The sequence below is a fragment of the Malania oleifera genome, chromosome 2 (assembly GCF_029873635.1).
Source record: "Malania oleifera isolate guangnan ecotype guangnan chromosome 2, ASM2987363v1, whole genome shotgun sequence".
In the NCBI taxonomy this organism is placed as follows: Eukaryota; Viridiplantae; Streptophyta; class Magnoliopsida; order Santalales; family Ximeniaceae; genus Malania; species Malania oleifera.
In genome coordinates this window covers 54,638,323-54,651,319 of record NC_080418.1, presented here as the reverse complement: position 1 = coordinate 54,651,319, position 12,997 = coordinate 54,638,323, and positions in this window count along the sequence as shown.

The following is a 12,997-nucleotide window of genomic DNA, read 5'->3' as shown; positions in this document are numbered from 1 at the left end:
TGAATAACTGCCCAGCTGACTAACACTTTTGAACTGTGTTTAGTCAGCCAATTGACAATTTAATGGAATTAATTTCTGGCAAATAGAAAGGTCTCAGCCGCCTATCCAGCCGACTAACCTTATATAAAATGCTAACCCAGTCGCCTAATTTAAATTTTTAACTTCAACGAGAAAATTCTAAAAATTAGTTTTTCAAATGTGAACATTATAAAAACTGGGTGGACACTCCGAGCAACTTGGGAAATAAGGAAACTCATTCTAAAAAGTCTATAAATACTCCTTTAACCGAAAGAATCAAATCACCTAAGCATAATATCAGCATTCAAGCTCTCTAATTTCAATCTTCTTTTGCTCACTCATTGCAAAACAGATTTGCTGAGATAATTTGAAGTGCTGAATCCAACCTACTTTGGTCTTTACTGCTGATCCTCATCTAGAGAAGGAATTGGTGAATTCTATACTTGAGCTTGAATTCTATACTTGAGCTTCAATTCTATTTCATATTGATATTTCAATATGAAGTGCATAGTGATTGAAATTGTACTAATCTGCTTTGTGTGAAAGCATTATTGTACGTAACTCTTGTTTTTTGTTTCTTTGACGATTCCAGATTGTTGGATCGTTGGCCAAGTGTGGGGTATCACTTGGAGAGGTACAACTCTAGCCTATTGAAGGAGTGACCGAGTGTGGGATATCACTTAAAGAGGCGGTGCTCTAACCTATTGAAGAAGTGTGTAATGGTTTGGTTTCACCAGGAAAGGAACTGGTATAGTGGAATCCTTAGGTGGTTTGCCTAAGGCGAAGACGTAGGCATAAGTCGAGCCTCATAAAAAACCCGGTGTCACTCTATTTCCCTTACTTTCTTTAAATTCCAGCAAACATATAAACTGCGTGGATGCTTTAATTTCTTAATCACAAGAACTACGTGGATTTGATTTTAAATAATCTAAAGTTTAGTTTGTTTTTGGGACTTGCGGAAACCGAAAGGAAGTACGTTGGTTGATCAATACTTCGCGGAAACCTCAAAGGGAGTACGTTGATTGGTCAACACCTAAAGACAAATTAATTCACAATTTATTTAAATTCTAAGTTCTTGGGAATTTGAGTTGTGGTTTGCATTAAAGAAACAAATTTCATTACTATAGGGCTTAAATAAAATTTATATACAAAGGACTATTAATAAAAGCTGAGAATTGCTATAAAGCTTTCTTGATTGAATATTTGATTGATTGAATATATTGTAGTTGAATGGTTTAAAGTTTGGTTGATCAATTGGTTACTTTGTTGGTGAATGGTTGTGGATTGAATATTGTTTTTGAGAATTGAATAAAGACTTAAGTATTTGTTGTGTATTGGATAAATCAACAAGAAGTTAAGAATTCATTAAAAGAATTAAAAGAAGTTAAGAATTCATAAAAGATTTAAAAGAAAAATTTAATAACCCAATTCACCCCCCTCTTGGGACTACACCTTAGTTTTCAATTTTATTAACAAAATGATTTACCCTTTTTGTAATTTTGTATATATAGTACATATTTGCTTGTATGTATAAAGAGGTGAGAAAAGATTGCTTGTATAATCTATATTCTAGATAAAAGTAGAAAGATACATATTTAAACATGCTAAAGTTAGAGAAAGAATGTTTAAGTTTAGAATTAACAAATAGGACCAAATAAACTAGATTAATGAAGTTAAGTTTGCATTAAAAAAGGTGAAAAATGAAAAATCTATAGGACCAGATAATATCCCAATTGAAGTTTGGAAATGCCTAGGTAATAACAAAATTATATGGTTAATTAATTTATTTAATACAATTATAAAAATTGAGAAAATGTTATACGAATGGAGGAAAAGTACTTTGATACCTATATTCAAGAATAAAGAAGATATTTAAAATCATAATAACTATCATAAAATTTGAACTTATGCGTCATACAATGGATTGTGGGAAAGAGTAGTTGAACAAAGATTAAAGTTAGAAACAAAGGTTTAAAAAAATTAATTTGGTTTTATGATTGGAAGATCTATTACAAAAGCTATATGTCTTTTAAGAAAATTAATGCAGAAGTTTAATGGAAAGAAGAGGGACTTGTATATGGTTTTTATTGACTTGGAAGGTATTTAGGGAAGTTCTATGATGGGTTTTAGAAGTAGTAGGTAATTAATTCATTAAAGATATGTATGGTGGAGTAATGACTAGTGTTCAAACTACAACTGGAGAGGTTACAAAATTTTCACTCACAAATAGGTGTACATTAAGGATTTTTTTTGAACCTTTTCTTTTTACTATAGTGATGGATAAACTTTTTAGGAGTATCCAAAATGATGTTCTATGGGGAATGTTTGCAGATGATATTTTCTTTATTGATGAAACTACAGGTGAAGTTGTAGCGTCCCTCAATTTCTAAATATAAAATGTCACATAATAGATAAAATGGTCAACCCGAACCCATGGGTAACGGGGACACCTGCCATACACAGCGAAAATATATGCAGCAGTAAACATAAAATCCAAACATTCATCCATAAAGCATAATACTAGAAACATAATACCAGAGTTTACTACATCTCCCAATACTGTACATATATACAACCCTCAAAATATCAAAATGACACTAGGACCTTATAACAAAAATCTACTGATCCTAGTACATTGCTTACCCTTCTATTAGGGAAGCACCAATCACTTAACGGCGGCCCTGACCCGCTGGTTTCTCTGGGTTTCCTGAAATCATTTAATGGTGGGGGTGAGACACTTATCAGTAAGGGAAAATAGACTAAATACAGCTGTGTGGCAACATGAACATTTAAAGTGCTTATACATATACAGTACATTTCATAACTCTGGAAATAATCATAATATCATACTGGATAATGATTTACTTTCATATTTGTTAATAAATCATAACATACATAAGCATCTGTTATAACTGTAATACTAAAAATATTGAAAACATACTCAGGATGAATAGCTAGCTAATGTCATGTATTACCACCATGACGGGTTGTGCAGCCCGAAGGCAAGACCCGACAATGGCTGGCCGACCACTGTCGAATCAAATATGTCTGTAAGTACGATGGGCCCGCCACACCCTAGTCCGAACTACCAGGTGGATGTCCACACTCTACTGAAAGCCACATCGACTATCCCTTTTCCATCACCTCATGGGATGGTTAGCACTAATCTGACGTAGATATCTGATATACACATATAGCTACGATACCGAGCCTTGAACTAAACTAAACTAACATCCTGGTTATAATAACATATAATACATGAACATACATAACATCATCACGGCCTCGTGCCGAAATTGTAAATACGTGGCCTCGCGCCAAAATTGTAAATACAGCCTCGTGCCGATAATATAAATACATGGCCTCATGCCAAAATCGTAAATACGGCCTCGTTCCGATAACATAAATACATGGCCTCGTGCCAGATACGTTTCAGGTATTTACATTTTGAAAATAATTGATTTATCATATATTCGTCAAACTCAGTATAGCATAACTTGTCTTTTCAAAATACCTGAAAATATGCTTTGCTCGTAAAATCATTCATATCATGATTCACTTCACATAAAATAATGTTCACGCCACACATATGCCGTTTAAAGTCATGCTTCATATTCTAAAATTATCATTTCTGGCATCTCATACATACATATACATTTTAATCATAATAGCAGTATTTTCCAAACATACATTTCATAAGTGATAAATAAATATAGCATAGATTTTTTTGAAAATAAATGTGCTCATAATTAATAATAACTTACATGGAAAATAACTGCTTTACTTTATTCCCTTACCTGGCTACTGAGAAAGCCCCTAAAAATCCTAGGCTAACGCCCGTATGATTTCCTGATCAATACCCTGAAACTCAAAACTCCCAGTATTAATCATCAGTATTTTCATGCATACATCAATTTCTATAACTACCATAAAGTCTAATTTGACTTAAAAAGCCTTACCTCAACCCAGGGATGATTTCCAACTTCGTTTTCCCAACGATCCGCTCTAACAAACTTGTAGAGAATTCCACCAGTAGCATTGTGGTAGCCTCAAATCTTCGATCTGACATAAAACTAGCTAGCCCAAAATCGAAGAGAGAGAGTGAGAGGGCCGAAGAGGAGAGAGAGAGAGAGAGAGAGGGAGTGGAGAGGAAGCTTCAAATGAAATAAAAATCAGATTTTTAGTATTTATAGACAACAGAATTCATCGACGAGCCCAACCTTCGTCGAAGAGTTCTTCACAAATTTCGTCGACGAAATCCAGTCTTTGTATATGAAATTCAGTCAGCTCAAAACCCCCCTCTCGGTATTTTCTCGTCGACGAGGGCCTGTGTTCGTTGACGAAATCCTTAAAGCCTTCGTCGACGAAACCTTGTGTTTGTCGACAAAGCTTGGCAGCTTCCTTCTTTATATTTGTTTCTATTCCCCTTTTTTTTATCATTTAAATTCCCTTTTTAATTCGGGTCGTTACAGAAGTAGAATCTAAGTTAGAATTATGGAGAGAAGCTTTAGAGTCTAGAGGTTTTAGGATAAATAGAAATGAGACAGAATGTATGAAATGTAATTTCAGTCATAGTAGGAGGAATATTATAGACAAGGTTAAACTTAATGTTCAAGAAATTAATGACACTAGTAGATATTGATACCTTAGATCTATTATGCAAGCTGAAGGAGAAATTGAAGATGATGTAATACATAGAGTTAAAGTAAGTAGGGTAAAATAGAAAAGTGCTTCAAACGTATAGAGTGATTGTAGAATACCCTTAAAATTAAAAGAAGTTCTATAGTTGGGTGAGTAAGAAATAACATATCCAAAAAGTAAAAATTTCTCTAATGAGAATGCAAAGGTGGACGAGTGGTATAGTGTCAAAAGATAAATTAATAAATAAACATATTTGCGGTAAGTTACGCGTAGTGCCTTTGGAAGAAAAGATAAATGAGGGATGACTCAAATGATTTGGGCATCTGTAAAGTAGGCCACATAGTGCGTTGGTAAGGAGTGAGCTTGTTACTATAAGAGGCAGTAGAAGGGGTAGGTGTATACTTAAAATAACTTGAAATGAGATAGTAAGGATTTAGTAGTTTTGAATTTGTTGGTGGAAATTGCCCATGATCATTTAAATTGGGAAAAAAGGATTATGTAGTTGGACCCACCTATTGGGACTTAAGGCTTGGTTTGTTGTTGTTTATGCATTTGCTTGTGAAAAATTGTCAATGATTTGTTGTTATATCAAGTGTAAAAAGGAATTAAAATTTTAAATTAATAACCGAGTAAAGATATGATTGCTTGGTTGAATATTATGATAGATGTATTCAATAGTATTTTAATGAGTTGATTTCAAGATGATTTCCAAGGGCAAGTTTGATATATGTCTAATTATTTTCAAATTCTTGCAGTAAAAATGTTTGAAACATATCTATTTATTTTGTAACGGTTTTAATGAAACTATTTTTATCACAAACATTTATATTTGATTTTTGATTATAATTATGGATCAATTGATGCTATGATGCTGTGAGAAAATAATGAATGCATACAACAATTCAAATCTGCCACTGGGCCATAGCAGGCTTTCAATTGTATTTTCCAGTAAATCAACTCGAGGATCATAAACACCTGCTGTATTTTTTTTTCTTTTGCCATAAAACATCTTAGTCTTTATAATTCTGTACACAACTCTATGGTACTATCTTTTAAGTCTTTGTCTCTACAATAATGTCTGCTCCATATTTATGTTTTTACTCTTTTTAGGATATCAAAGTTGATATCCCGTCCTTTCCATTTCTCTGAATTTTCTCCTATCCAGTTAGTATCTTGTGGATAGATTAACAAACTCCATGTTTATATCCGATTCGTATGATCCCAAGTTGCTAACTTGATATCAGTCTCATCAAGTTGCTAACATGATATATGAGAGGTGATAAACACTAGGGGTGAATTTTGTAGAGGTATGCTCTTAGGGGAAAAAAGAAGGATACACACAGCATGGCTGCAGTGAGGTCTTGGAAAAGGGTCTTCCCTTGAACTCTACATCCATTTTAAGCATTGATTAGTCTATTAGAAGGTATTAATAAATTTAAAAACAATTGAAAATTCTCTACTTGGAGTGGATTTGGGTCAATTACCATACTTAGGCTGGAATTATTTGTAACTGTATACTTACAACCAAATATGTGATGCTTAGTTGGATTTGGATCTTCAATTATTAACATCACTTCTTTTGATCTGACTACCCTTTTTTTATTTTTTCAATTCTGCAGGATGTGTGATCTGTAGGAGGTCAATGCAATGTTAGTTGTTTTTCTCAGTTCAGTTTTTGGTAGCTTCCATTGCGATATTCTTGAACTGTTATTTATTGCTATGAATTTTTATCTATTCTAATGTAATGGCTAATTATCAATAAGGTTATCTTGGCCTCCTTGGAATTTGACAATTCTCACTCGATCTAAGTTAATTATGTGATTATATAGATGTGGTTCTAATTTCTAATATTTCCTACAATTTCTGATTTATTATTTAAGATTGCTTTCTGTTTAAATAGCTTCCATTGCGATATTCTTGATGGTGTTTTATAAATTGCATATTGGTCCGTATTATTATTTTATAAAATGCACCGGCTAATTATCAATTGCGTATTTGAATTTATTTTTTAAGTCAACCCAAATCTAAACTTTGTGATCTTTGTTCAAATTCTCTTGTTAAAGACTGAAAGATCCTGTCTTTAATGTTTTGCATTTGGGAGTTCAGGGTTTGGAATTTGGATGCGTGGACTTACTCAAAATGAAGTACAAAATAGTATTTGGAGTTCTGTTCAAATTTACCAATGGCGTTTTGTCAATTGCATAAGTTACTGTTTTAATGTTTCAGGCCAATAAATATATTTCAACTTATTCTATGTTTTTGCTACGTTATATTTACTGTGGTTCTACATGAAAAGAATAATTTTTGAATTTTTTTGTTGCTATTATTGGTTCTTATTTTTCTCTAGGCAATCACAAATCTGAATATTGTGATTGTTCTTTCAATTCTATTGCTTTTACTCGTAGGTTCCATCTTTATTTCTTGGGATTCAATATAAGTCACCTTGGGTTTTCAGTTTTAGGATATCTTATATCTGGGATTCAAACTTTAAACTTTGAAATTTGAATTTGAATTTGTGTGGATTGTAGTTCATTCAAAATGAGGTACAAAATTCTACAGAGAGTCATGAAAATTTATATTTTATAGTGGAAACTAATGCTCCAAAATTCAGCCCTAATGGCAGAAAAAATGTTAATTTTATCTTCATACATTGCGAAATTTGCCTGCAGAAGAAATTGGCAGAAGAAATTTGCATTCCAAAAAATTGTAAATTCTTCGGCTTTATCACCTTGCAAACTGGTGGCAGCAACAGGGCTTCGCACTCAAGAAATAAAAGTTCTATCTGCATTTGTTAAAAATAGAAAGTCTTGACAACCTTATCCTAGAACAGGTAAACATAAAGTAAGAGTTTAATTTATTTGCGCTTTACTAAATTCTTGGAGCAGAAGTCTCCAATCATATGCCAAGTGTGTCATAGATTAACTTGGTGACTGCCTCCTCGTATCAATTAAATAAAACCACTAATATTGTCTGTTCAATTTCATCAAACAAACATGCTTTCTTCTTCTTTTTTTTTTCTTCTTCTTCTTCCTCCTCCCAACTTGTAACCTGCAAGGTGTTAAGAAACAAAACGTTCTACATGAAATATCCACTAATATTGTCTGTTCAATTTCATTTATACCTAATTCATCATATCAGAAACCACTAATATTGTCTGTTCAATTTCATTTATACCTAATTCATCATCAAACAAACATGCTTTCTTCTTCTTCTTCTTCTTCTTCTTCTTCCTCCTCCTCCTCCTCCTCCCAGCTTGTAGCCTACTAATATTGCCGTTCAATTTCATCAAACAAACATGCTTTATTCTTCTTCTTCTTCTTCCCAGCTTGTAACCTGCAAGATGTTAAGAAACAAAACATGGATTTTTGATGCATTTGATTTTAAGAACAATAAGAAAAATCAGCGAATTGAATCAACATCAAAATTTCACAGTAAAACCACATTAACAAATCCTTTTACCCCAGCATCCAAAAAACTTCTTAATTTGGGCGCGCCGAGAAACAGACAACCATAGAGTGTCTTTACAACATTTTATGAGATAAAATGAAGAGGAAGGGAAAGAATTTTCAGACAACCTAATGCGATGCTCCTCAATTTCGTCGAGACAAAAGAATTCACCAACCGTATACAGAATCAACCACTCCTTAGCGTGGATAATCGCGAGGAAACCCTAATTATTTTCGCAGGAAGTACTTCGTCTACGTTTTCAGTTCATCCCCTGCCTCTCTTCCTTAGGACCGGCGCTCTCCAAAGCCACCTTATCCAGGAGGTCCCCAAGCTTTCTTGCGACCCCAGGCGTTGCATCTCCGTCGTCCATTCCGCAGTCATCGTCATCGATGAGGGTCGTGAATCGCCGCCTCTTCACCACGATCGGGGCCGGCGGAGTAAAATCGGATGAGGCAATCGCACTGCGCCGGGAGCCACGGGGAATTGAGTCCTCCACGGTACGCGTTCCTTTCTTGGTGATCTTGCGGCCGCGCGGATCTTGGAGGGGATGACGCGTGAAGCTGAGGCCGGCCATGGAAGAGAGCAAGGGGTCCAAGACGGACTGCGGCGAGTCGACGCGATGGCGGATGAGTGCGTCGCCGTGGCAGTCGTGGAGGCGGGAACGGTGGATGCTGCTGGCGGAGAAGTCGCCCATGGCACCTCTGGCTGAGTGCTGGTGCTTCGGGAGGTTGGAGGGTTATGGGTCTCTCTTCAATCTCTCTCTCTCTCTCTCTCTCTCTCGCTCTGGGTGGCTGCTCTCCAGTGATAACCGTTGAGGCAGGGGGTTCTGAATTCTGAGTAGCTGCTTTTACGAGTTTAAAATGTTAAAAGACGGAGTTGAGAAGTTGGACCGACTTGAAATTTTAAAAATATCTCTGGTCTTGAAGTTCAAATTTATTAGGTCGTGTTTAGATGGAAATCAAAATTGAAATTAAAATTAAAATTTATTAAAATTAAAAATAGAATTGGGTGTGTAACGTATGAATTGGGTGGTGCCTACTTCTCTTTAATTTGCATCCTACTGTTAATTAACATGGTAAACATAAATAAAGTGAAATGCTTAAATACTAAATTGGCCTGCCTTTCTAACTCTTTACTGCCTGAATGAAGCAACCCTATGCAATGGTAACAAGCAGGATCAATTCGGCCGGGTAACCTCTTTGTGAAGGTTAGTGAAGGCCTGTGGGACAATGGCGCAACATGTGATCAGAGATGCCGCCTGCACTGCTTAAGTGGTAGCAAGAAACCATGCAAAGATGGTGCTATAGATGTTAAAGTGGTCAATTTTTTGTGAAAATCCATGCCCGTCCACGCTTGTCATGTCGAACGATGCATTCGGGGCCATCTGCGAAAACCCCAATGCAAAAATCAACATTGAATACATACAGTAAGTTCCGTTTCCCACTTCCCTCTTCCGCACTTTGTATGAACACACGCATGCATGCAAAACATACACTAAGTAGCATACAAATGCCTAGCTTAAGTTGGACTCAAAATGATTGTAGGATTTAATGGGAGGATATACTGTAATCCTTGCATTTGTTTCCGTTTTCGAATTCTCACCATAGCTAGCACAAAAGGATGGGATGCCTTTCGCTGGTTTGTCAACTCGTGCAGTAAATGAAATAAACAAGTTTGAAGGCACATCTAGTTTTTCTAATAAACTTTTTATTTATGTAGCCTTACAAGAGATATATCAAGTGTTCATTATTTTAAAGAATAAAAAGAACAGGTTACAACATTAACAACGCATAATGAAACTAATTGATCGAATATATGGAGGAGATTGAAAATTAAATATATAAGGCGGTGGGTAAGTAGAACAAATCTACCCATCAAGATGAAAGTTGAGATTGAAATGTGCTTTATTTGATCATTCTCAAAGATTTGTCGTTGCTACTGGAGATAAGGATGAAGAAAATTAACTCCCTCCAGCTATAAAGGTGTCTGCATTTCAATGAAGCGGAAACCTCTATAGACAGTTCACTTATCAAAAATTATATCAGCACTAACTTCAATTAATATTTTAGGATTAGTTTTGTCAAGGTATTTGAAAGCAAGATCTTAAATCTTTGTGATATTCAAAGCTATATTCTGATTCCAAGATTTTATATTTTATTATTCTTGCAAAAGTTATTTGAAAGCAAACCCTAAGATCTCCAAAGCATATCTTTTAAGATAATTTTTTTTTGTTTTGAAATAATGGTATTCATGATACTTCGGGCACTTGATTAATTGATTGGAATAATAGGTTTCCTTCCTCTACCTTTCTCCACTTAAAGTATTCAAATAGAAAATCGAAACCCTGAATACTCGAATCTTAATATTAATTTAATGAGAAGAGCATTTAGTTTATTACTTGAACAATCTTTGAGGACTCATCTATATATTATGGTCACTTGCTCATATTGTTTATTATAAACCTAGCTACCTCATCTAAAATTTATTAACTTCAACACAATCAATGTGTGCATATATGAACTCCAATTTAATTTGGTCGTGTGGGTGATGAAAGAAGCCAATGAACAGTGGCTGTGCAATAGTGATTTTATTCATATGCGAAGCTCTTTAGATACACTTACAGAGGGAAACAAAACGAGAATAAAAAATGGTTACAAAACAGAAAGTTACAAAACAGAAAAGGAATAATCTGTTGGAATTTAGCTGGGTTTGTTATAGTTGTTGATACGTCCTCTTGAGTCCAAAAGGGTGTCAACCACTTTGAGAATCGTTGTAAAGTGAAGGAATTTGTCTGAAAGCAAATTAACAACGCATAATGAAACAAATTGATCGGATATATGGAGGAGATTGAAAATTAAATATATAAGGCAGTGGGCAAGTAGAACAAATCTATCCGTCAAGATGAAAGTTGAGATTGAAATGTGTTTTATTTGATCATTCTCAAAGATTTGCTATTGCTACTGGAGACAAGGATGAAAAAATTAACTCCCTCCAGCTATAAAGGTGTTTGCATTTCAATGAAGCGGAAACCTATATAGACAGTTCACTTATCAAAAATTATATCAACAGTAACTTCAATTAAAATTTTAAAATTAGTTTCATCAAGGTATTTGAATGCAAGATCTTAAATCTTTGTGATATTCAAAGCTATATTCTGATTCAAAGATTTTATATTTTATTATTATTGCAAAAGTTATTTGAAAGCAAACCCTAAGATCTCCAAAGCATATTTTTTAAGATAAATTTTTTTGTTTTTGAAATAATGGTATTCATGATACTTCGGACACTTGATTAATTGATTAGAATAATAGGTTTCCTTCCTCTACCTTTCTCCGCTTAAAGTATTCAAATAGAAAATCAAAACCCTCAAGACTCGAATCTTAATACTAATTTAATCAGAAGAGCATTTAGTTTATTACTTGAACAATCTTTGAGGACTCATCTATATATTATGGTCACTCGCTCATATTGTTTATTATAAACCTAGCTACTTCATCTAGAATTTATTAACTTCAACACAATCAATGTGTGCATATATGAACTCCAATTTAATTTGGTCGTGTGGGTGAATAATTAAACAAAGATCATAAATATTTGATCATTATCTACGCCAATGTTTTTATTTTATGCATTAATGATCTATAGGAAGATGCAACGCAAGGGATGAAATCTTCACAAGTAATATTAAGCATGTAAATTGGTGTTGATAACTTATATTTTTTGTATGCTACCGTGTGTTGCAAACTAAAATTATATGTCATTTTATTATCGTATAATATCCCACACTGTCCAAAGTAGGGGTGAGCATAATTCGGGGAAACCCGAATTAACCGAATTAACCGATCAATTTCGGTCGGTTCGGTTCGGTTAAAAAATAGGTCGGTTCGGTTCGGTTATGGATGTACCAAATTTCGGTTAATCGGTTATCGTTCGGTTAAAAGAAATTTTAATTCGGTTAACCGAATTACCCGAAATAATAATAAATTAAAATTTAAATATAAACTAATAATATATATATATACGCGGGATGGGGGAAAGATTATTCTAAGAGAAATTAAAATTATGAATTGAGTTTTAAGATTATTTTTATTACGTAAAAATAAGACTAAAGTTTGAGATTGCGTAAAAATAAGACTAAAGTTATAATTATAATCTATTTTTAATAATTAATTTAAAATAAATTCAGTTAAATTCGGTTAACCGAATTACCCGAAAAGGTAATTCGGTCGGGTGAGGTTCGGTTAACATCTCTTATTCGGTCGGTTCGGTTAATAAAAATCATTAACCGAAAATTTCGGTTAATTAACCGAATTTGACCGAACCGACCGTTTGCTCACCCCTAGTCCAAAGAGAAGCAGGCACCACCGCTTTACAGCTCTTTTATTTTGCAACAGCTATAGACTGCAAATGATGACAAAATGACATTGAAACCAAACCAAGCCAAGCCTAGGGTTTCCTTTTTCATCCCCTTGCTTCCTGCTCAAAGCTATTAGCTTCATAAATAGTTCTCAATTCATTACTGCGTAGCACCTAGTGAGCCAGCAGAGAAATATGTACCTCTTTGAATATTTCAGTTTCTTTTCCTTAGCACCTATGGTAGGTAGAAATAGAATAAAATAAAAGAAAATAGAATTAAATTTATAACTTGATTTCATCATATAATCTCCATTTAAATTTTCATTCTATTCCTTCATGCTTCTATTTCATCCGCAAAATCAAACATAATAAAAGATATGCTATCGATGCTATCCAGACTACTGAAGGAGTGTGTAACAATATTGTTCTGCCCAGCAAAGGAACTTATTTAGTGAATCCTTTGGTGGTTTGCCAAAGGCAAGGATGTAGGCTGGGTATAAGCCGAACCTCGTAAAAATCCTTTGGTGGTTTGCCA